The 26,312-nt window shown below is 42.9% G+C and overlaps 1 protein-coding gene across 9 annotated transcripts in view; it reads right to left on the reverse strand.

Annotated features, from left to right (window-relative positions):
- Positions 1–26,312, reverse strand: part of PALM2AKAP2 (PALM2 and AKAP2 fusion) — a 416,273-nt gene that overhangs the window by 283,557 nt on the left and 106,404 nt on the right. The window lies entirely within an intron of this gene.

Consider the following 26,312-nt stretch of genomic DNA (forward strand, 5'->3'; position numbering starts at 1 on the left):
TTGTATATTGGGCACTGGAGCCAGGAGCCCGGGAGGTGAATCGTGCCTCCATCTCAGATGAGAACTCTACCTAGCTGTGATTCAGGTAACTCTATTTGACCTGAAGGAACACTGGAGTAATGCTCTACCACATAGCCAGTAATCTAGGTGTTGAGGGAAGTATTTTAGCAAATGTATCCTAGTTTTGTTTTTTTTTTGAGGGCATCTCTCATATTTATTGATCATATGGTTGTTAACAACAATAAAATTCTGTATAGGGGACTCAATGCATGATCATTAATCAACCCCAAGCCTAATTTTCAACAGTCTTCAATCTTCTGAAGCATAATGAACAAGTTTTTACATGGTGAACAAGTTCTTACATAGTGAATAAGTTCTTACATGGTGAACAGTGCAAGGGCAGTCATCACAGAAACTTTCGGTTTTGATCACGCATCATGAACTATAAGCAATCAGGTCAATTATGATTATTCGTTTGATTTTTATACTTGATTTATATGTGAATCCCACATTTCCCCCTTATTATTATTATTATTTTTAATAAAATGCTGAAGTGGTAGGTAGATGCAAGATAAAGGTAGAAAACATAGTTCAGTGCTGTAAGAGGGCAAATGTAGATGATCAGGTGTGTGCCTATAGACTAAGTATTAATTCAAGCTAGACAAGGGCAACAAAACATCCACGGATGCAGAAGATTTTTCTCAAAACAGGGGGGTGAGGTTCTAAGCCTCACCTCTGTTGATCGCCAATTTCTCACCTGATGGCCCCCCTGCGACTGTGCCTGTCTTAGGTTGTTCCTCCCTTGAGGAATCTTACCCGTCTCTGGCTAACCAGTCATCTTCCAGGGCCAAGATGTATCCTAGTTTTAAAATCATGGAAATATACAGATGTTAGAGGTTACCTGGTTCACCTCACCAGATACATAAATCACTTCTTCCCCCTACATACCAAGTATCTGTCCATTCTCTGCATCTTGGGACAAACTGCTCACCATCCCAGGAAGAAGTTAATTCCAAATTGGGACGGCTCTAAACACTGAGGAATTTTTCCTTATCTTGTGTTAACAGCTGCCCCCTGGAAACTGATGTCCACTGATTTGGGTTTTGATGCTACTTTCATGGCCGGTTGAACATTTGTGTTTCCAGCACCGATTAGATGGTTGTAAACGGAGCACAGGCTTTACAATCCTGCCACTCACCAGGTAGGCGATCAAGCGGGAATTTTGAAAACAAAACAAAACAAAAATCAAACTGCTCTTTGACATGGTAATTCTAATTTTGGCCACTTTATTCTAGGAAACCTGCACTCCTCCCCTGAGACTGAGGAGTCCTCAGTTCCCCTTCCCGCCTTGGTTGGCCCTTGGGCGACCACGTGCCTCAGTCAGCAGGCGGGGTGAGCTCCTGCCCCCTCTGGCACGGCAGCCTTCGGGAAGAATGGCAGAGCAACAGGGGCTCCTTGTGCCCTCACCGGGCAGCCCCCTTACCCCAAGGGCCTCCACAGTTGTCCTGATTTCTTCTTCCAAAACTACAACATCCCTTAAAATATTGTTTCTCGGTTTCCTGGTACTCACAGCCAAATGTACTTCTAACTAACTATTACATACCAATTAAAATTATATGTATGATGAGTTTACAACAGCATGAGAAAATGTTCATGAAAATGTTGAATGAAAAACCTCGAAGTAAAAGTTAGAAGGAGTGTAATTACAAGTATATAAAATCTATGCAAAGAAAATACCCCCACGTTGTTTGGTGTTGAGATTATGGGCATTTTCTCCTCTTAAAATGATAAAATATTTATGGTGTCCCAGGCCTCATGCCAAGCGCTTTTAGCTAATTTTACTCTTTTCCTTTTTTTGTATGTTTCACATTTTGTTTAGAATGAAAAAAAAATATTCACACACACACACACAAAATCCCTTGACTTGGAAAATCTGAAGGAAAAAGATCAACCAAGTATGATTTGTGTAAAATCCACAGAAGTAAACTTTGCCAGTTCTCTTTGCTCTGACATCATCAGCAATCCAATTTGTCAGCTAACCAGGAAAACATCCTGGATGTAATGGAAGACTGGCAGGAAACTGACAAACTAACCAACTACAAGAAAGTGAAATTATAACTGCTTGATTTCATTACAAGCACATAAATAATAATGATCGTTGAAAAATGAGGGACAAACAACCAAGTTCTATGATTTCAGCATGAGAATGATAGGCCGCTATTGGACATATAAATACAATTTTGGGGGAAGAAGCTATTGAAATGCAGATCCATTCAAATCCAGACTGATATTATGGCTTGGAGTTAAATGAACTGAATGCCAGTTGTGTGTAAACTGCATTTTAAAATATAATCAAACTACATAGGTAATACTATTTCTGACCTGCTGTGACACCATGCAATCTTCTTTCCTTGATGCCATGCTCTGTTTCACAAAGGAAACTGCAGGAGGCTGTAATGCATTTTCTCCAGTGATGAGGTGACACCAAGCACAAAAACACCCAGGCAGGTGAAGACACCTGCTTAACTCAGGGTAAAATAGGAAGCTTGGCTGCGTCCTAAAGCCCTCTGGGGAAACCATCCCAGTGGTTGTGGCAGCAGTCATGCCACAACTCAGCCACCCAGTTCAGCTGTCAGAGCCTGCCTGGGAGCTGTCTTTCCCTAGAGCTGCCTGGGAAAAGGCTGGGCTTCGAGGGTGGCCAGATGGTTATGTTATGTGACAGTCTGATTTTCTTTGGACTCTATGGGTCTGGTCTGGGACAGAGCCATGGGGCTTCCAAGCAACAAGGAGTATATTTATGGCCACTGCCTTCAGTTAGACATCTGTTAACCTCATTTACTTCAACTCCCAACATATCATCAAATGCACACACTAAGAATTCCAAGCCACTGTCTCCATCTCCTTGTCCCACCATGTCTACTACAGGAAGGAGAAGCAGGGTAAGGGTGCGGAATTAGGCTGCAGTGCCTGCTCCCTCGTGTCAATGCTAAGCTGATTTTATGCCTTCTGCATCCACCCCATGCAGCCGGTAGACATGCTGCAGTTCCCTCAGCACCAGCATCAAGTCACTGAGCTCATGAGAGGACTGGACAGGATGTGTCTCCTTACAGGGCTTTGTGGAGCCACCCAGGTCTCTGATGCTTGCTTGGCAAATGACCAGCATTTTAGGAGGTGAGATAAAATCACCTCTCAAATGGTCCTCTTTCTGGCTCAGCACCAAATGATCTGTAGGGCCCCTGAGTTTGCATAACACCCCCACTTCCCCAGAAACAAGGCCCAGTAAGATGAAATCATCAAGAAGGGGAGCACTGTCCACCAGGGGTTACCTGGTCTGGGCAACAGCATTTTGATTCCAGGTCTGCTCTGACCTCCAGTCTCAGCTCTGATAACCAGATTTCAGAGTCAGTCTTGCCACACTCTTTCCTACCTGCTTCCTGGGGCTGAGGGCCCTGACTCAGGTCTATGGCTGAGATCCTACTCCTCACTGACAGGCCTCCACATGCTGCTGGCTTGCGCTTACTTTTTTCTTTCCTTTCTTTTTTAACTTGAGCAAAAAGGTTTTATTTTTACTGAATGTACCCTGTGTTGGCGATCCATATGTGCTTCCTGCCGTCCATTTCAACTGTTCAACCCCATCTCAGCATAGTTTTCTGGAATCTTGAAGAATTCATGGTCACCCCCACATTTCTAAGCAATATATTTCTATGATTATTTCTTCATATTCCAGTTCTAGATCTTGACCATGGACCTCCTCCTGAGCAGAATGCGATTTCATCCTGCTGCATGGCTGGGTCCTCAGTTGACCCTAGACCACCATCCTGGAGACCCCCTTTCCCCTTTCTCTTGTCTGAGCTTGCTCCCCATTGAGAATTCCAGTCCCAACTGCTATACTTTTAGGAAAACAGGCTTGCCTGCTGAGCTGACATTATTCACAGTAGCTTAAGTAGAACATGTTCCCCCACAGTCTGCCCCATTCTCTGCTTTCTTAGCCTGCTCATCACATCCCCCACCCCACCTTAACATCCTGCTATAATTAATCAGACAGCTACTTGAAAGATTTACTGCTATAAATGGCCTGAGTTCTTAAGGTTCATTCTCCATCTCCCACTCACCACCGTATACACCAACACATAAGCCAACTGTCCATATCAAGGCCTTGTAAGTCCTAAAATGTCATTCTCTCCTCTAAGACAGTTAGGATCCCTATTAAAGAATATAGAGGCTCTTCTGACTATAAAAGGAAATATGTATTGAATGCTCTGTTTCTTACAAGTGTTTAAGAAATAAAAGATTATAAATAGATCTGTAGAAATCAATACCACCACCAAATTCTCCAGACTTAAAGATTCCATTTTGAGCAAATGCAAAGATAAAATTAAGACAGCAGATAAATAAAACTTTATCTCAAGAACTAATGCTGCTCTGGTGGTCATAGTAGCTACCTAGAGCGCTGTGTGGAGAAGGATTCTGAGGCCAGACATGACATGAGCAGGCAATAATTCCAGGGTCATTTAGTAATACCCAGGACCAAAGAGTGGCAGCATGCGAGCCATTTATTTGCCAAATCTGAAGCAGTCATTTGTGTGGGCTTTGGAGCCAGATCTCAGTTCAAATCTGGACTTAGCTATCTGGTCCTAGGCTACTGTTTAACCTCAAGTTAACACTTCCCTTCTTATTAAAACAGTTATAACGATACCATATTTCTAACAAAGTATTGGTGTTCCAGTTACACTTTAGCAAAGCACTTACATAATGTGTAGGACATAGTCAACATCCAATAAACAGAACTGTTGTATTAGTTCTTTAGCTCTAACGTCAGTTCTCAAATGTAAATACCCTAAAATATGCTCCTCTGATTCAAAGGTTTGTTTACGTTGATTTTCACCCACTTTTCAAATCAATATAGCTTGTGCTGGTGCGTAGGAGGCACTGGGTAACATTCAGTTGATGATAAATACAGTATTTCTGCCCAGCAATTGCTTCACCAGTAGCACACCCCGCACTGGCAGGCAATGGGGATTCTGAGTGGCTCCAGACTGAATTCTCAGCTTTCCCTAAAAATAAGCTCACAGACTGAGTCACCCCTTTATTCCCAGGCTCCTCTGAAAGTTGAACAGGATGTCACAATGTCCAGAAATAGCCTCCAACATTCCAACTGGAAATTGGCTTCCATCAGCTCTAAGACTTTCAAGGGAAATTGGTTAAGATGCTTCTTCTGGGTTTCAGTATAAAGAGAATGATTTAAGCAATTATAGAAGCTAAAGGTGACTCCTGCATGGAAGGGCTGGAAAAACCACCTCAGAAGACATCAGGAATGGACCAGCTTTGGCATTGAGGGGGCCCTGGAAGGGCACTCAGTGACCTGAAGCAGCTCCCTGCCTCATCTTGCCTCTACTTTGCCACCAGAACGTTCTCTGATACACCACAGGACTTCAGTGGCTCCTGCCACCCACAGGACCGAGTCATGGCCCCCTTCCTGGCACCCTTGGCCTCCCATGACCCGGCACCTACTGCCCTTCCGGCCTCATTTCTCAGGATGCTCCAGCAATGCCTAACTCCTTGGGGTTTCCTGATGCTCTTCTGCAACACCGCGGCCTTGTGCCTTTACCCAAGCTGCTCCTTTGGCCTAAAACTTGAAACAAAGAATACTCTCCCCTTGGCCATCCTCACCAGGCCTACACTGCTTTTTGCCCTCTTGAGGAAGGCAGGAGGGTCTGGGGTTGGGCTCTGGAACAGAGCAAGGGGATCAGTGAGCCTTTGAGACTCACTGTGGCATGGACCACACTGTGGGGGCCCAGAGAAGAAATGGAGGATGATAAGGCAGGTGTGTTGGAAGTAGCAGAAAGAGAGCTGGCATAGAGACGGGGATGGTGCAGCCCGTACGAGCACGGATGCATTGCTTAGCTGAGCTTCTGTTTTCTCTGACATAAAGTACAGAAAGTAATACTTGTCCTGCTCAAGGATGCCCAAACAGGATAACAGAAGTGAGAGAGTTCTGTAAGTGCTAAATAGCCATGAACTCCCCAGGAATGTTTTGCTCAGTATCGATCATGAGTAGGGGGACAACTCAGGGTACTGAGCAAAACATAGACACACTGATGGCCACTGGGCTGACAGTCTGAGCTCCTGTGGTATAGTTTACAGTGCTGTCCTTTGTTTTTAACTGGCTTCCAGCGGGACGGAATGTTTAAGTTTCTTTCATTACACTTACATGTTAAGTACTATTCTGGTCCTTTCCAGATAAAAGGCAGAGGGTTATGGGATACTGAAGGTCCTGAGTGCTAAAAGGAAATCATGAGTGTGAATAAAGGGCAGAGGTTTGAGGCACTCATGGCAAATGTCAGCCACTACTTAGGATACCTGGGCCATTTCCTTTGGACACAATTTCTGCTGCCATCGCCACAAGCTGCGTAGGGTGCAAATGGCCATCACTGTATCACTGTAAGATGCAGACACCACCTGATGACATGCAGGGACCCTGTTATGGGTTGAACTGTGTCCCTCCAAAAAAGATATATTGAAGTTCTAATCCTTAGTACCTCAGAATATGACTTTATTTGGAGATAGGGTCTCTACAGAGGTAATCAAGTTAAAATTATGTCATAATCTGGGACCTAATCCAAAATGACTGCTGTCCTTATAAAAAGGGGAAATTTAGACACAGAGACCAGATGCACATAGAAGGAAAGAGTCCTGAACCAGATCCCCTCACTGCCCTCAGGAGGAACCAGTCCTACTGACACCCTGATCATGGATTTCAAGCTTCCAGAACTGTGAGACAACAAATTTCTGTTGTTTAAGCCACCCAGTTTGTTATGACAGCCCTAAGAAAGTAACTAGATCCTTTATAACAATCCAGGGGGAAAAAAGAACTGGAGAAGCCACAATTGCCCAAATTGAGCAGAACACTGATGTGTCGTTTGGTGGAAACCACAGGTGCTCATCCCACACAGTGCATTTTGGAACCTGGTGACTTTCATAGCAGAGGGAACTAAATTAGAGATGGTCCTTTTCTGTTTTTATTCTGAAATTCGCATGTACCAGTGATTAATCCCCACACTGCCTGGTTCACAGGCATGCTCCTGCCTGGTGGTCCATAGCAAGGTGTGCAGTGGGGAGGGCTTCTGCAGAACCACTCACGGCAGGTGCATGTGGTGAGGTGGGTGCTAGTCAAAGGTCCTCCTGCTCCCACAGCTCACTGCTGCTTCTGCGGTCACGGTGGGTGTCCAGCCCTTTCTGTCTCTAAGAGAAGATCTCACGATCTCACTCTCTAGACCTCTAGGAACTGGCAAACCAGGCTGAAAGCGGATGTTCTCACTGGAAATACCAGGAGCTCTCTAAGCAGAGGGGAGGAGGCATCAAGAGCAGACTGAACTCTAACACAGTCCAAGCATCCAACAGCAGCCCCAGAGCAGAAAATATGAAGTTGGAAAAGCAATTGTTTTGATGTAACAAGGATTCACTGGGCAGCTACGATGTGCCCATTTTGCTCTCTCAAGCACAGGGACCCCAAGCTGAGGCTGGGACCCTTCCTTCCCTTGCTAAGCTAAGTGAGAACTTACCTAGGAGCCAAAGGACACAGCCCAGTGTGAAAGTTTAGATGAAAAGGAGTGTAGAGGAACAACCTGGGGAAGTCTGCTAGGGAAGAGGTGGCCCGGGTAATGTCAGGCAAAGGAAAGGAGGCAGGCTTTAAAGCCAGGGAAAGAATTTAGGGAGTCCAAAGTTAAGTCAGAATTCAGAGTGTCCAGTTAAAGGTTATTTTCACTAGCCTCTAGCTGAAATTTAGCATCACCTTCAGTTAAGAGTGTAAGTAGAAGCTTTAAGAATATCAGTAGTACCCACTGACGGTCATGAATAGAAATCACAGGTATTTCTGTATCACATCATAGCTGATGGAGATAACTTGAAATATCACTTACATTCATTAACAATTTGAAACTGAAGTAGGTATTAGAACTCGATTTTTTAAATACAATAATAAAGTAGCAATCTTACCCTGGTGCAATTTTCTACTGTTTTGCTGACTGTACTTCAGCATAATTGGCTTTTTAATCCTATAAATTTATTTTGTGAACTTAAGCATTATTCTGAGTCCACAGACTGAAAAGGGGTCCAAGACACAAAACTGGTTCAGGGACTTGCTTTAAGTCACTAACCAGGCTTTGACACTATGCAAAATGTACCATGAAGCTGGCAAATAGGTAATGATGAAAATGACACCTGGAGTCCGCCTCCTCTAGAAGCTTAGAATCAAGTGGGGTAGGGAGACAGGAAGTTACACTCTTTGCCCCTCTTGCTTTGCATCCTGCTGCTTATTTCCATCAAACCAATGGTAGCACTTCTGTTAACCCAAGTGGCAGCTCTGTGGGATTTAGAAAAGACACCTCTTCCTCAAGACACATTTCTGGCACCTGCTGGAAAACCACACTAACAAATACATGAAGCCACAGTGCCTGTGTGTGAATGGCACCCCCAGGAGCAGTTACAACCCCAGGCGAAGGCCTGACGTAGTGAGTCTCTGCAGAGATATTAGTAAGAAAGCTCCTTGCACACATATGGCAGCTCCTCATCCCCTGCATATGAAATACAACTCTAATCTATCATGGTGTTCTTTCCCCAAAACTCAAATGCAGCCTCCTCCCAAGACAGTATTATGAACGACTACTACCCATCAGTCAGTGTTGACACAAGGGGTGGAAACCATTTGCTCTCCTAGGCTTGAGGCTTTACCCTTTCTGAGAAACTTGTATTTTCATGGGAGATCCAGTGGGGGGAGTAGGGAGGTGGAAGCATTAAGACTTAAAGGAATGAATCTCTAAACATGAAAATACGCAAAGCAGTGAATCTCTAATACTGAAAGTATGAGAAATACATTTGGTTGGATAACCCTTATGTTGTACTTTGCCAGTGGTTCTCAAAGGCCTTATTTTTCCCCCAAGGAATATTTGGCAATGTCTGGAGACTTTTTATTTTCATCATGGGGCACAGGGGATGTGACTGGCATCTGGGATACTGCTGAACATCTAACAATACACAGGGCAGCCTTCCACAGCAAAGAACTATGTGACCCAAAATGTCAACAGTCCTGTAGCTGAGAAACCTTATACTACGTGGCTGGCTTCCTAACCTCCAAGAAGCTTGCTCAGAAGTAGACCATATAAACAATTTCAGGGTCAGACATATGTCCAACCAGAGGGCAAAAGCCATCCATTCACAGAGAGTGCAGCCACAAACATCCACACCGCTGCTTGCCCCAGCGTGTTCCCACAGCCAGCCCAGGCACTGTATTGTTTTTCCAATCTGATTTCACAATTATGGTTCTGCTATCTCCCAAAACCTTGGGCAATTTGAAAATATTTACTAAGGCACCAAAGTCCCTTTGGAAATTTCCAGGCAGACAAGACTCAAAATTGCAACTGCACTTTTTTATTTATTGAGGTATAATTGACATATAACATTTTATTAGTTTCAGGTGTACAGTGTAATGATTTATATTTGTATATACTGCAAAATGATCACCACAGTAAATATAGTTACCTCCATCACCATACGAAGTTACAATTTTTTTCTCCTTATCATGAGAACTTTTAAGATTTACTCTCTTGGCAACATTTAAATATGTACTACAATGTTATTGACTATGGTCACCATGCTATACAGTACATCTCCATGACTTATTTTATAACTGGAATCTGTACTTCTTGACCCCCTTCACCTATTCTGTTCACCCCAATCCACCCCCCTTGTGGCAACCACTATTTTGTTCTCTGTATCTATGAGTTTTGTTTTGTATTGTTTATTTTTTTAGAGTCCACATATATATGAGGTCATACACTATTTCTTTTTCTCTGACTTATTTCACTTAGCATAGCACCCTCAAAGTTCATCCATGTTGTCATTCATGCCAAAGAGTCCATGCCAAAAGATCTCATTCTTTTCTATGGCTGAGCAATATTCCATTGTGTGTGTGTGTGTGTGTGTGTGTGTGTGTGTGTGTGTGTGTGTGTATGACACCTTCTTTATCCATTCATCCATTAATGGACATTTAAGTTGTTTCCATATCTTGGCTACGGTAAACAATGCTTCGATGAACATAGGGGTGAATATATCCTTTCAAATTAGTGTTTCTATTTTCTTTGGATAAATAGCCAGAAATGGAATTTCTGGATTGTATGGTAGTTCTACTTTTAATTTTTTGAGGCAACTTTATAGTGCTTTCCATAGTGGCTACACCAATTTACATTCCCACCAACAGTGCACAATGGTTTCCTTTTCTCCACATCCTTGCCAACACTTGTTATTTCTTTTCCTTTTAATAAAAGCCATTCTAACAGGTGCGAGGTGATACCTAATTGTGATTTTGATTTGCATTTCTCTGACAATTAGTAATACTGATCATCTTTATCACTACATTACGTCCATCACTGTCTTTTACTAAACCCTTGTTATCAAGTCTATTTTGTCTGACATAACTATTGCTACCCTAGCTTTATTTTGGTTTTCATTTGTGTGGAACAACTTTTTCTACCCCTTCACTTCCAATCTGTGTGTGTCCTTCCACTTGAAATGAGTCTTTTGTAGGCAACATGTAGGTGTGTCTTTTTTTTTTTAATCTATTCAGCCACTCTATGTCTTTTGACTGGAGAATTTAGTTCATTTACATTTAAAGTAATTATTGACAGTATGTACTTACTGCCATTTGTTAATTGTTTTCTGGCTGTTTTTGTAGTTCCTCTCAGTTCTTTTTTCTCTTGCTGTCTTCCCTTGTGGTTTGATGACTTTCTTTAGTGGTACGCCTACATTCCTTTCTTATTATTTTTGTGTAATCTACTATAAGTTTTGCTTTGTGGTTCATATGAGGTTCACATATAACAGTGTGTGTTTGTATATATATAACTAAAATATTAATAAGTATATATATAGTATATATATTAGTCATATATAATAAACAGATAAGTATATAAATAATATATAAAATATATTTACATAAATGTATAAAAATATATTAAAAATATAAAAATAAATGTATAGGAATATAATATAATGATATAATTAAATAAAGAGAGAGAAAAAGTCTATTTTAAGCTGATAGTGACTTAAATTTGAATGACTTCTAAAACTCTACACTTTTTACTCCCATCACATTTTGTTTTTCAGTGTCACATTTTACATCTTTCTATTTTGTGTATCCCTTAACTTATTATTGTAGTTATAGTTTTTCTTGCTACTTTTGTCTTTTAACCTTCATGATCCTCTATAACTGATTAATCCATTATCTTTATTATATATTTACCTTTACCAGTAAGATTTATATTTCCAAATGTTTTGTTGTTACTAATTAGTGACTTTTTTCTTCCACACTTAAAGGAGTCCCTTTAATATTTCCCATAAGGCTGGTTCAGTGGTGTTGGACTCCTTTAGTTTTTGCTTATCTGGAAAATTATTTATCTCTCCTTCAATTCTGAATGAAAACCTTGATAGGTAGAGTACTCTTGGTTGGTCCATACTTTGAAGATGTTATGCTACTCCCTTCTGCTGAAAAACTGCTGACAGTCTTTCAGAGGTTCTTTTATATGCAACAAGTTGTTTTTCTCTTGCTGCTTTTAAGATTCTGTCTTTATGTTAACTTTTGACATTTTAATTATAATGTGTCTTGGTGTGGATCTTTATGGGTTCATCTTTTTTGGCACTCTCCAGGATTCCCAGATCTTGATATCTGCTTCCTCCCCCAGGTTAGAGAAGGGAAGTTTTAAACTATTATTTCTTCAAATAAATTTTCTGCCCTTTTCTTTCTATCTTCTCCTTCTGGGACCCCTCTAATGTGAATGTTATTTTGTTTGATGTTGTCTGCTGAAACTATCTTTAGTTTTTAGAATTCCTTTTCCTTTTTGCTACTCTGGTTAGGTGAGTTCCATTGCTCTGTCTGCTAGAGCTCACTTGCTGATTCCTTCTTCTGCTTCATCTAGTCTGACGTTGAACCCCTTTAGAGCATTTCTTGGTTCAGTTATTGTATTCTTCAACTCAGTGACTTCTGTTTGGTACTTTGTTATATTTTCTATGTCTTTGTGAAGTTCTCACTATGTTCGCCCATTCTTCTCCCAAGTTTGTTGAGCATCTTTACGACAATTACTTTGACTTTTTATCCAGTAAATTAGTTATTTCCATTTTTATGTTTTTCTTCCTGAGGCTTTTATTGTCCTTTGGAATATGTTTCTCTGTTTCTTCACTTTGCTTGACTCTCTGTGTTTGTTTCTATGTATTGGGCAAAACAACTACCTCTCCCAGTCTTGAAGGAATGGTCTTTGTAGAAAATGAACCTTATCTTTCAATCTTGCCCTAGCTCTTGGTTGTCTCTAAACCTTTAAGATTTTTCTCAACTGCCTGATTTATTCTTGATAGGTCCCAGTTGTTAAGGGTGTGCCAAGACTTGTCACTGGTCCAAAGGGAAGGATTTCAATCAGCACCTAGTTTCAGGCTGACTGGAAGCCAGACTCCCAGGCAGCAGCTTTTAAAGTTTGTGAATATATATAGTACTGTGGGACCACAATTGTAAACCCTGCTGGTCTCCAGACCAAGCAAGCTAGAGGTGTTCCCTGGGCAATGGTTTGAAAATCAGGGCTTCAGATGAGTATATAAGCTCCTTTCTAGGAGGTGCTGGTGGGCTGTAGTAAAGCCAAGGGAGAACACAAAGATGGTGTTCCTTGGCCTACATTCCCTGCGAGTACCTCCGTGACCTCTAGATGTGTAGCAAACTCTAAAGTGTGCACCTCAGGCTGAAGCTCCAAGACAAGTAAATAGGCCTGTTCACCAAAAGACTGGGGGTGTATTTCAGTCTGTTGTCTGCATAGTGCCCTGGGGGTGCTAGCCTGCCAAGAACTGTTTCCCTGATTGTTACAGTCACATGGGACCCAGGAGCAGAAGCCCTCCAGGCACCAGAGCCAGGCAATCAAGGAGTCTGCCTTGCGTGGACTGCATGTGCCTGTCGGCTTTAGCAAAACAGCCCGAGAGACCGGGGCTGGGACACACCCAGCAGCTTTCATGGGCTGAGAGAGAGTGCAGGGCCGGGTGTGCCCACCGGCTTTCATGGGGCAGCTGGCCCTTTCAAACAACAAGAGGGCGGAAAGGAGATACTTGATGATCAGAGAGGCCAGAGTAGACTCTGCTACCACAGGCCACCAACAGCTCTCACCTGTTACTTCATTTGTGAATGAAGGCACTGGTCCTATGGATTCCCTGAGGTGACTGACCCTCACTGAGGGGCTAGTGGATGACAGGGCAGCTGCTCAGAAGCCTCTCTTCTCTGGCTTCCTACTTGGACTCAGGTAATGTGGTGAGTGTGTTTTCTGACTCTCATTCTGACATTTTACCCTTAAAATTCCTGGAGAGAGCAGAATGAGGGTTTTGGCAATTTCTGGGGAGAAAAAAAAATTACCTGGAGAGTCAGCAGTGCTTTTCTTCTACCCTCTCAATCCCTGTCAATAGAAAAACTGGTTTTAAATGTAATGACTCATTTTAGATGAATCAAACCGTTACCACTGAGAGATCAGATTTTCTGGTTTTCAAATGAAAACATTATAATTGGCTTAGATAGTGAGACTGTAACAAGAAAATTCCACAGTAGCAAAACTCACATGCGAGCTCTTTAGGGAATGTAAGCCTCTCATCATGGTAGCCCAGAAAACAATGGAAAAAGTGTCCAAGTTGCTTTATTGTTCTGGACTGCCAGCAATGAGACAACAGTTATTTCTTTGGCTAAAAGCATTCTAGAAACTTAATAGTGAATACAACCACAGAAGATATGCTCTCTTGAGCAGGAATTGGTAAAGTTTTTCTATAAAAGAGCAGATAGTAAATATTTTAGGTCTTGCAGGCCATGTGATGTCTGCTGGAACCACTCAGTTTTAACTTTTGCAGCATGAAGTCAGCCATAGACAACACATAAATGAATGTGAACAGCCATGTTCTAATGAAACTATGTGTGGACACTGAAATCTGAATTTCATATAACTTTCACATGTCATGAAATAGTCTTTAAAAATTTTTTTCCCACCACATACAAATGTAATAACCATGTATTGCTCACAGGCCTTATGAAAACAGGCAGCAGGACAGATCTGGCCCATAGGCTATTGTTTGCCAACACTTGGTCTAGACAGAAAATTGGAATTTCCCTTAATTCTTAATTCTGAAGCTGCTACATAAAATGGATTTCCCTTCTTGTCTCATTGTGAGTCTGAAATCACACTAATGAAGCTGATCAGTGAAAAAACACACAAGTAAGACAAAGAAAACAACCATCACAGTGCTGTCAACCTAAATATCCAGCCTGGGAAAGATCTGGTTGTGACCACTATCTGACTCATTCTCAACATGCCACAAGGCCCCATCTTGCTCAATGCACTATAAGATATATGACTTGCTGAAGGCTAGCATTCCAGTGGTATTTTTAAATTCACTCAGTGTGAACAGTCTCCTTGTTTAGTCTTTGCAGTTTTATATTATTCAAAAGTTGGTCCATGGGAGAGGATGTGGATAGGGGCTTGGAAATGTACCAGTTTCTGAAATTCAGTTGTCTTCCTCCCACTAACACACATTAGGCCATTTCTTATTCTCCAAAAGGATATGTCTAGTAGGTTTCTTAAAAACGCATTAATGAGCTGATGAGGCACTGTTATCCTTCCAAGACATGTCTTATGTCCATACAAACATATTACTATGTAAAACCAATGAGTATTTTCATATTCATAATGGATGAGTGAAATATACACCTAGAACAAGTGGGTTCTGAACTTTCTGGCAAAAATATGAAGGGGATGAGCTTGCCACATAAAATACAGGACACCTAGTTAAATCTGAATTTCAGATAAACAGTGAACAATTTTTCAGTATAAAAGTGTGTACCATACAATAACTGGGCATCCTATATTTTTTGCTGCTAATGTAATAAATCTAGGAGAGAACAGTGATAAAAGGAGCCAGATTGTAGCTGAAGGTATTTATTGGGGAAAAGCATGAATTTGTTACAGGTCTGGGAGTCGTACTCATTATGAAAGAGTTAACCGTCAAAGACTGGGAACCCAGTTTCATTTTCTGGCTGAAGTTGGGGTTCAAGGTGGGCCAAGCAGAACTATGTACATCCCAATGTTTTTCCGAATTTAAAAGCAGTACTTCTTCAGGGTGTTCTGGGGGCTGATGGAACTGTTCTGCACCTGATTGTGCTAGTGGTCACACAAATCTTAACGTGTGTTAAAATTCAGAGAGTGTACATCAAAAAAGTCACTTTTGCTCTACTTAATTAATTTTTAAAGACTGCTTTCAGTTGTTACTTCTTAAAGAGGATTCATGAATTCATCCAGCATGCTGAGTAGGGGACTGATTTAAGTAGCTGTCCTGAATCTAACCCAAAACAATGGTTTTCTCATAGGTCCTATTCTAGAGGACCCTTGATGGGCTTCTGGCAGGCCCATCCACCAATCTGCTCAACATGCATAAATGTATCTACATCTCACGTAGTTTCAAGCTGTAACAATACCATCCCAACACCCCCACATACTACTGGCTTTATATTAAATAAACTCCACTGTGAAAGGCAGAAATGGAAAACTGGTAGCCCAGGGTGAGGCTTGGGGTAGGGTTGGGGGCTGGGGTGAATGAATGCAGCCCACACTGTTCAACTCTCATTATGTTTGGTTTGGCCCATGTAGTGTTTAAATCATTGTGAACATTTAAACATCAACAGACTTCCTTCAAAAGCTGGATTTCCAGGATCTCTTGAAAGAGTGAAGATGGCAGGAGTGTGTTCCCACAAAGAACCTATCAGCCGGAGTTGACGGCTGCCTTCCCCCTGAAGAGCCACCTCCCCTTCCCCATCACCACAGTCCAAGAGCTCAGCCTCCATGTCACCCTGGCACCCCCACACACCTGGGTTTTTAACGCCTAATACAGGGAATTCAGCATGGTGTCTGACACGTCGGAAGCTCTCCTGAGCTAGGAGACCCTTGCATCTCTCCTTAAAAAATACAACTCCGGGATGAAGTTGCCGTTGTTTACTTTCTGAGCCCTGGGGTGTCTTACCTCCCTACAAGGGAGAGGTTCCTTTCTCACTCCTCTACTGCTAAGCCACCCGCCTCCAGCTTTCCACTGAAGACCAAGGCTCAGGGCATTTGGACAGGGGGAGTCACCCAGACGCAGCAGCAGTGACATCTCAAGACAGAGAGACAGTGGCAGGAAGGGGCGAGAGGAGCGTAGCTGAACAACTGAAATTTACTTTCACCTTTTCCTCCTCTTCATGTGGTCAGAGGCAGCACTTTCTCTTCCTTCTCCCCTCTCAGATCCAATACTGATCAGCTGTCTCTCGTTTTCACACCAGTGTGACTAAGGATGGAGGGGTGGTGATAAGGCTCCTGAGTCTTATTTCTAGTAGTTGGTGGGATGAGAGCATATTCTACAGCCAGTCCCAGGGCCTGCCCTGCCTTCTGACCCAGCCTTACAGTTAAATATCCTTCAGCTTTTGTTGCAAGTTTTATTTGATAGCACTAAATTTTGAACACATATGCTCAGACCTCAGTGTTCACGCACACCCTGTGCTGCATGGAAAAGAAGACTGGGGCACTCAGATGAGGGGCTCACCACTGTCCTAACACTGCCTAGATAGGCAGGATTTCTTTTCAGGGCCTCTCATGCTAGCTTCAGGCTTTTCAGAATTTTCTAATTGATCTTTTTTTTTTTTCCAGCTTTACTGAGGAATGACTGACCAATAGAGATCATATATATTTATGGTGTACAACGTAATTTTGACAGGTGTATACATTGTGAAAGGGTTATAACAATCAAGCAAATTAATGTATCCATCACCTGACATAGTGATTATTTGTGTGTGTGATAACATGAAATCTATTCTGTTTGCAAATTTCAAGTACATAATACATTTTTATTAACTATAGTCATCTTGCTGCACATTAGGTCTCCAAACTTATTCATCTTATAACTCAAGGCTGTACCCTTTGATCAGAATCTCCCCTTTTCCCCCACTTCCCACCCTGTAGTACCCACTATCCTATGCTGTGTTACTATAAGCTTGGCATTTTTTTTAGATTCCACATATCAGTGAGATCATACAGTATTTGTCTTTCTGAATCTGGCTTATTTCACTTAGCATAATGCCCTTAAGGTCCACCCATGTTGTCAAAAATGGCAGGATTTCCTTCTTTTTTGAGGCCGAATATTCCATCATGTGTACACATATACACAGACATACACATTACATTTTCTTTATCCATTCATCTGTAAACAACACTTGGCCATTCCCAGAGCTTGCCTACTGTGAATAATGCTGCAATGAACATACGGGTGCAGATACCTCTTTAAGGTACTGATTTTATTTCCTTTGGACATATATCTAGAAATAGGGTTACTGGGTCATGTGGTCATCCTATTCTTAATTTCTTGAGGAACCTCTATACTCTTTCCCACTTACAGTCCCACTGAGGCAAGGAAATTGCCCATTGGGGTGGCAAGTATTAGCAGTGCAAGATGACAAGAAGGGCTATGGACACTCAGTGTTTAAGTCCAGATAGGAGCCTGGGGAAGCCACTGGACTGACTCCACTCCTCACAGCCTCGATCCCAGCCTCTCTATCGTGTCACATGCAGGACACACATACTATCACCACTGCCCAAATCCTGAAGCCCTGTACGGGACTTACTGATTTCAAAGTTGTTGGCATTATTGCTCAAACTCAGGGAAAGAAGATCTCCAGCCTACCACCAAAAGGGTTAAGTTTCCAAGCATATATTTTTCTCTTAAGAATAACATTTTTTATAACAGTCAAAGTATTAAGTTTCAGCCCTGAATTTAAAAATAAAGTGAATACTCAGATGACTGATTATAATTTAGAAGAAGGAGGAACTATCCCACCCACCTAGAATAGTAAGTAAACCAGTATAATTCAGCAAAAAAGTAAGGGCAGGTTTTACTAATGCTTGAGGTCATTTAGCGGTGCACAGACTAACAAGAGCCTGGAAGGCCACAGGATGTTGGAATAGGCTGCGGAGGGAAAATGATGGGCAGGCAGATGTGTGCTGAGGTCTGGCCCTCAACCTTTTCATCTACAACTAAGGCTTTTATCTTGGGGGCACATGTGGCTTTCCCTTCTGCTTCCATCTTCTGCAAAGGAAAGGTACCAAGTTCCCTATTCCTTTCCTCTCGCCAAGCTCATATGATGCTATGGAAGCACTGATGCTAGACTAATAGAGATTAACCCCAAAGTACACTGACTCTATGTTCAAGCATTATATAAATAGGCTATAGGCTTGTCTCTGTGTCTCTGTATTTTGTAATCTCCTTTTGAAGGTCTTAACTCAACATAAGACTGACGAAAAAGACTGACCAAATAAATAACCAAGGGCACATGTAGCTCCAACATGCACCGTCCTACATAAACCTCTGCTTCTGCCAGCATTTCCTGTCAGAAATAGGTCTCAGCTGTGCAGTATGCACCCAAACCCACTGCGCTCATGTGCAAACTTCCCTCGAGGAAGTACTCCATGCTGTGCGGCCATCACCCACAGTCCTGCCAGATTCTCTCAGGCCCCCTCCTATAGAGTGTGGCCTCCATGCTGTGTATTTTAAGACAGGTAAGAGTCTAGATGAGGCTGAATCCTTCTGAATATGAAGGGTTGGCTCAAAAATGGATGCTACAGATAAGGATTAGGGGAGTTTATTCTTCTCGAGAATAAACTCTTCTTTGGAATGTCAAAGACAAGCCATACTTGTGTACGCACAGACCGGCCTAGGAGAATCATTAACCATCATTAAGTAAAAGACCCTCAGTGGCTGCTCATCCTGGCATCCTACTAGAGTTGCCCACGTGAGAAGCAGCTACACTAAGAATCAGGCCTGGGGGCTGCAGGGGATGTCACGAGACTTAATTGGTTGAACTGCCCAGGACCTTCTCTGTCTATATCATCATAATATGTGTCACGCACCCCTCTCAAGGGGCCTCCCACTGTGCTGTTGGATATCTGCTCTACTGTGCGACTCTTGTCTCAGGTGCCTCCTAAGACCTCCCCAAGTGAATATGGTAGCCCAGAGTTTTGATCAGCCAATCGCAAGCATACTCTTCAAACAGTGTCTTCAAATGACCAAAAGACAAAAATTCACCTTATTTAAATAGATTAAAAACAAGTACCCAAAACAAAGACCTCCCCCATGATCAGCCACTTGATGGGACAGGAACACAACTATATTGCTTCCAAGCTGTAAGCTCTCACTGATTAAGAGTGAATTCGATCTTTTATTCTAGTTCACCTCTTCACAATATACACACCTCAGGAACGTTGGGCATGCCACAATGGGCATGTGGCATTTATCAACACACAGGCCATAATCTCCTTTTACCACTGGTCTTCTACCACTTCTCCAGGGGTTCTCAATTTGCATCCCCCAGAACAGCTGCAGTGGGGAACACAGCTTCACCTGGTGACTTGTTTAAAAATGCAACTTCTTAGTCCTGCGCCCAGACCTACTGAATCCAACACTCTAGGAGAGGAGCCCAGCTATCTGGGGTTTTAGGGCCATCGATCCAATGCACTACAGTCAGAGAATCATGTTCTACACTGTATCCAGCGAAAGGTATATGCCTCTGGCAGCACTGCTGTTATTACACGTCCTGAACCCAGGTGGGTCTCCCTATATTGTTTATTACTTGAGGCTGATAGTAAATCAAAAATAATCTCAAACACCCTGGGTGACATGATGGGCTCAGATTAGCATACCTTTTTCTTTTCCCACACCATGGTATTGATTGTCTTTTAAATCTTTCTGTTAATTTTGAGAAAGCAATCACCTACCTAGCTGTGAATATTCTGAGTTACAGTAATGCCGGTGATGGCAAGGAGCTCACTTAGTATCAAAAGATAGAGCAAATACACACTGTTTTTCCAGCATTTCAACATTTGGACATCAAGCACACAAAGCCCTGGTGAAAATGCACCCTGATTTTGTCACATTATGAAACACCTAGGGGTTCCCAGTAACACAAGTCACAGTAGCCTTATGAGATCCAAATAAGCCCATGCAGAAGGAAAGCACACCACAAAGGTCAAAGCTCGACCTACATCTGCAGGTCACAAAAGGTTGACTATTGGCCAAAAGGAATTTTGTTGTGTCCGCAAATTTTTAAAACCTTTTGCATACGTTCATACTACTCTTTTTTTAAATGGGAGACCTCACATCTTAAAAAAGCAGATTTCTGGCTTCTTTTAAAAATGAGTTTATATGACAATATAAGACACGTTCAGGAGGCGGGATTGAAGGGGAAAGAAAGACCCACATTCCCACATGGCATGAATTAACTGTATCTTAACTGAGAGGTGGCATCTGCTCCCCAGGTCCTCATAATTTCCCACTCAGTCTGTCACTCATTTATGTTACATGCCAGCCCCTGGAGCCTTTGAAGTGTGCAACTCTTATCCACTATAAACCATCCTTTTCACTATTACTAGCATCCTCCTGCAATGGAAATGCTCAGTAGCTAGTACCTTCCCCTGAAATTTCCCAGTTCTGCAAAAATGTTTAAGTTAACAGAATTCATCTTTCACCTTTTGTGTCCATTTTCTGTTGAAAGGTGTATGTGTTATGATTTGTTGATTCACTGATTATCAATAGAACACTTTTGCTGAATGTTTTCTATATCCTTCCTCTGAGCATGTCCCATGAAATCTCTTAAATAACCTTCATAACGATTCCATGCAGCAGGTATTATCGTTATCCCCATCTTCCAGATGAGGAAGCAAAGGGACAGCAAGATCTTCTACATACTAACGAAGAAGCCAGGACTCGAGGCAAAGTTTACGGACACCAAAATCCACACTGTTCAAGGCACTGCTAGTGCAGGGGACCACCATCTCTGAGCATCAGTGCCCGTATAGTGTCTCAGTCAATATCACAGCACATGATGACCGACTCTTACTGTCAAGCAAGTTGAAACGACATCCCCAAAAGGGATCAGCGATGAAATGTGGGTAGTTCAAAGGACCAACAGCAGGGGTCCAGAAACCTTTGATAGCCCCCCAAAATGTAGATGTGCCAATACTCAGCCCTGGTTTTCCTTAAACCTTGACAAATCATAACTCACAAGCCCCCCTGGCTGGCTTTATTTTATGATAACTTTTTAATGGTGACTGTACATTTCTCAGGGTATTCACCAGAGCAGCTGCTCTTTGTCCCAAGAGGTTAAAGCATAAAATACCCAGAGATACAAATAAGTGACAAATACAAGAGGCGCCTGACCCTTGTGCAGTTGGGTGAGGCTTGCCCTGGCACTCCCAGACCTGGCAATGATCCTGAACAGCCCCAAAGTGGCACCTATCTGCTGGGTGGCCCTGCAGACTCAGCCAGGGTGAAACTTTCCTCAGCACCAATGTCTTGAAAAAACCATTCTTTAGGCCTTAACTTAGAATTTTAGAAGCAGGTATAGTCATGTCTCTGAGATGGAAGAACATAACAAATGAACAGCCAGGATCTTTAAATCTCTGGTCCTTTGCTAGCTGCCTGACAACAGAGGTTCACAAGGGATGTGTACAGGGATGTTCCCGAGAAGAATTACAATTTTTGTTACTATAGCACTTGGGTTTGGGTCTCTAAACCCTCTAAGGGATCCCTGACTGAGGAAGCTGGGCTGGGGGGCATCACATGTAAATTGCAGCAAGGACTTCTGCTGAAATCACGCAGGCCAACGTAAGTGGCCTGGATCAAAAGTAGGCTGATTGGCCTCCCCGGTACCACACTCTAACCATGGTACCCAAGGCTTTATCACTTCAAGGCAAGACGAGGCATTGAGAGATAAATTCAAGGACATGTCAAAAATGTTTCTCTGCAAGTACAGCCAGAGCCAATCTAAGCCACCCACCTATATCTACACCTTCTCAGGACAGAGAATGGCATCAGGAGGGAGCCATGGGTGTATTAATTGCACCCTCTGAGTGAGTTTCAAGAGAGAGGGGGGGCCAAAGTGAGATCCCAGAAAGGGCAGACCTCAGAGGCACACCCCGGCACACATGCCCCTGAGCTCATTGCTCCCCTCCCCACCCCAGGACTTTGGCTTAGGAGGCTCGTATTGGCAGCTCCAGCACATCTCAGAGTACCCCTCCAAAGATGGATGTGCCACTGACACAAGGAATCGGCGTTCGGGAGAGATCGGACTTAATGCAACTCTTGCACATCTCACTGTGAGGCTGGATACCTCTGTGTGCTCAACTGTGAAGTGGAGATAATGAGACCCACCCAACACAGCTCAGAAGTAAGGTAATGTATAGGTTTTATAAATTGTAAAGTGCTGTACAAATAAGAAAGATCATTTTTATTATTCCACAGAGAGGGTTCTTATTAAATGACAAAGTTTCTTAAAGAGCAAGTGTAGGTGGGACTGGCATTTCATACTTTAGCACACTCATGCTGGTCCCTGGTGCTGACCTGGAGCCTTGCTCATACGGTCCGTGGTCTGAAGGCTTTTCCCCAAAACGACCTCCGTAACATTTAGTCATCTTCACATGGGCCAAAGGAGAACTCTTTTCCTCTCAGATATGCAGACATAGTAACATCCTCCCCCAAAGCTGGTTTCCTCTGAGACACAGTGGCTTCTTCCCCAAGGAAAAATTACTCATTCAGTTAGAACTTACATCAGTTATTTCCACGCACTGAAACCAGCTGGGAAAATTCTCAAAAGGATGCGGGCCTCCTGGTTTGTCTTGGCCTTTCCCAGTGCTGCCGGATCCGTCTGCTTCTCCCTCACGGCTCCCAGTGAGGCTACTGGGACCCCCTGCACAGCGTGCTCATGACAAACACATGAGATGCGGCCCCATCTTGGAGGGAGCAACTCAGGGCAGCAGCCAAATAGGGCCTCCAGTGCCCTGCGGTGTAGGTTCAAATCCTGGCTTTGCAACTAGGTGCTAATGCTGCTACAATATGGATAATACAGTAGTTCCTGCTTCATCAGCTTATTACTGGGAATACATGACACAAGTGTGTTAAAATGCACTTCAGGCTTATTACTGAGTTTGTACCTTTAGCAACTGAATTACCTTCTCCATGTTTTTCACTTTCCCTTTCTTGTCCTAACAGTTCCAAATAATGAACAAACAAACTAACAACAAACAAATACCTCTGCTAATTGGGAAGGCATTGGGTTACATGTTAGTTTAACCAATCTGCAGGATTTGCTAAAATGTCTCCTCTCCGGAGAAGGTTTCCTCAGCTCCTGGCCATTGGTTTACCTGCACCACATGTGCTCCTTTGCATACATACTCCTGGCTCTGTGTAATGATTATTGTCATGTTTCTTATTTCCTCCACTAGACTATTAACAACCTAAGGTAAAAAAACAAAACAAAACAGAAGCACATCACACATGGCCTTGCTGAATAAATAATGTTCAATAAGTGACGATTGTATTATTATTCCTATTCTTTCTACTACAGAGGCATTTTGCTATTTTCTGAAATTACTGCTGTAGGAGTGTCCCTACCGATGAAAAGAGCATCTGAGAGTAGCGACAGTTGTCAAAGATGGCCTCGCTCTTCTTTTAGCAGGAAAGAGGATGAGATTCATCCTTCCTCACTGATTAGTCTCAGGACTCAGCTGGAAGATTCAATGAAAGCACTATGGTTTCTAAGTATTTCATTCCCTTGAGGAGAAAAAATTCTCACAGATGGTCATGTGACAAAGAGGTCACAGGGCACCTGTCTTTCGAGAACTTCAGTGCACAAAGGGTAAAATCATCCCTCTGTTGGCTGAAGTGTGCAGACACTGACTTTTTGGTGTCACCAGTACCTCCCCAGAAGAGGCATTTTTTTCAGAATGGATGGATGAGTCCTCAAGCAGTATCTCCACACCCACGTGAAACAGCTAGAGGACCTGATGCTAGGCAGAGCCCTGGCCCACAGGACCAGTTAAAGGAAAGGATAAAAGAGGCTTTTCTGATTTTCTGCTTCAGAGACGTTGCCTCTAAGCCTCACAGGACAGGGCAGCAGTGTAGACAGTAGCTGGGGGTTCTGCCTCAACACCACCGATGGCACCTGCATGCCAGGTCCTTCACCTGCATCATATCTAAACCTACAACCAGCCCATGAAGCAAAACTCATGAGCCCATTTTACAGACGAAGGAACCAAGGTCCAGATAAAAGGTTGCCCAAGACCCTACGGACTAGAACTGCTGTCTATCTGCTATCTGCTGTGCCTCTTAGGGAGGAGCCCAAGTTGCTGAGGAGGTGAAGACACATTCTCTTCACATCTCCAGAGAGAATTTAGGAATGCTAGGCTTTGGGGCAGGCTTGTGAGCTCCTGAGGGCCCCTGAGGACTCCACCAATGTGGCAGAGAGAGGCAGGTTTCCAAATGTCAAGAGGCCAAAGCATGGCATAGAACTATTCACTGACACAGTTGCAAGCCCCTTCTCCTCTCTCTCTCTCTCTCGCACACACACACACACACACACACACACACACACACACACACAGACACACAAACACACAGTTATTTCGCTGATGGAAAATCTGCCCTGATAACAACGCATGTATTCATTGAGGCTGATATTTTCAGGAGAATCATCAACACCTTCCCAGGTACAAGATAAACCCAGCTCTGAATAGGCATGAGTATTTGTGTTTATCCTTTTCATCCATGCGAGAAAATTCCAAAAGACTGGCTAGATTTTTCTTGAAAATCCACTTGGCCCCTGCTGGGATTAGCCAACCCCACTTGGAAGGGGGTGGCCCCAGTGTTAGCTGCTACTGGCTCCCCGTTCAGAAAGTAAGCCCTTTCATGGGGCTCAGCTGTTCCCCAGGCATCCAGAAAAGCTGGTCATGCAAAGGCAGAAAATGTGACAACTGTTAGAAACCTTCAGCAGCAGCCTATGGGAGCAACTGAATGTTCTCTGGGGCAGCCACTTCACGGGCAGTTAAAGCAACCTATTATTCAGTTTATATAAAACATCCACCAGCTACATGGCACCAATAATTGAATATCTCCATTCTTAACAAGTTCATGACATACTGGTCACACTGCTTCGCCACTAACTTTAGAAACCATAAACAACTTCATTAACCTCAAAATACATGTGAACAGAGGGAAAGGGAAAGGGAAAAGAAAAAATAGCCTTTCTGAGTTCTGAGGACCAAGTTCAAAGATTGCCTGACAGGCAAAAAACCATATAGCTTTTCAACATTTCCCACAAACGTCACTCTCACTTCAGTGGTAAAGTCTCCAAGACATTTACGATATAAAGACTTTGATAAAGAGGGTCTCAGAGCCATGGAGACCACATCAAACGCACCTTTAAAAAAAGAAGGGCCTGTGAGCATTTTCCCAAGAAAGAATCTGTCCAAAGCATTTTGAAAACACTTTAATATACTTCGCTTCCAAAACATTACACACTATTAGTTTCTCCAACAAATTTGTATGCATTTCAGGGGACTCCCCTGAACCAAAAAAAAAAAAGTACTTAGGTAGAAGAATGATGTCTCAAGACTTTTTAATGCAAATATGTTAACAGACCTTCTCTTTTAATTGTTATTATTTCTATAGCAGCAGTAATTATTCCCTCGTCTGCAAAGGAAATATAAAATCCAGCTGTGGTGGCTCCAGTAAAAATACCACATCTGTGGATCATTGGCAACACTGTGGCAATATTGCTCAAATCTAGGCAGTCTCCGAGAGTTCTCTTTATACCCAAGATGCACATGGGTTCACTTCACTGAAAGTGCACAGAAACTTTGCCAAAACTGGCTACTCCTTTGTATGCTGAAAATAGGTTTTCAGATTATCTGCACACATAAAAAGGAGACTCTTGGAATACTACTCCCAGGATGCAGTTGTTTATAAGAAGAAGTCCCTACACCCCTCCAGGGTGGTGGCTTGCACCAGTGCCCCTGTCAATATCATATAACAGAACACGGAAAATTAACGCTCTTGGTTTCAAGGAGGAGGTTCTACCCGGCTGGCAGTGGAGCTGACTTGCTGGTTTTCCACTTAGGAGACCAGTAGGACTTCTGCAGAGGATGGCAGCCACTGTTTGGGTCCGTTCTCTCGGTACACAGTGCAGTCAAGAGTATTCCTGACCGCTGGATGATAATATTCCAGGAATCGCTCTCCCACCCCCATGCATCTGTTTAGTCTTTCACCAAAGCCCGGTAGCAAGCATCTTATTTCTAAGCCAGTCTTCCACATCCAAATCCCCAGCCCAAAGCGGCCCTGGGGGTTTCTATCTACAGACGCATGAAAGAAGAAGCAGAGCAGCTGACCCTCGACAGACTTTTATC

The sequence above is a fragment of the Manis javanica genome, chromosome 2 (genome assembly GCF_040802235.1).
Source record: "Manis javanica isolate MJ-LG chromosome 2, MJ_LKY, whole genome shotgun sequence".
Lineage (NCBI taxonomy): Eukaryota > Metazoa > Chordata > Mammalia > Pholidota > Manidae > Manis > Manis javanica.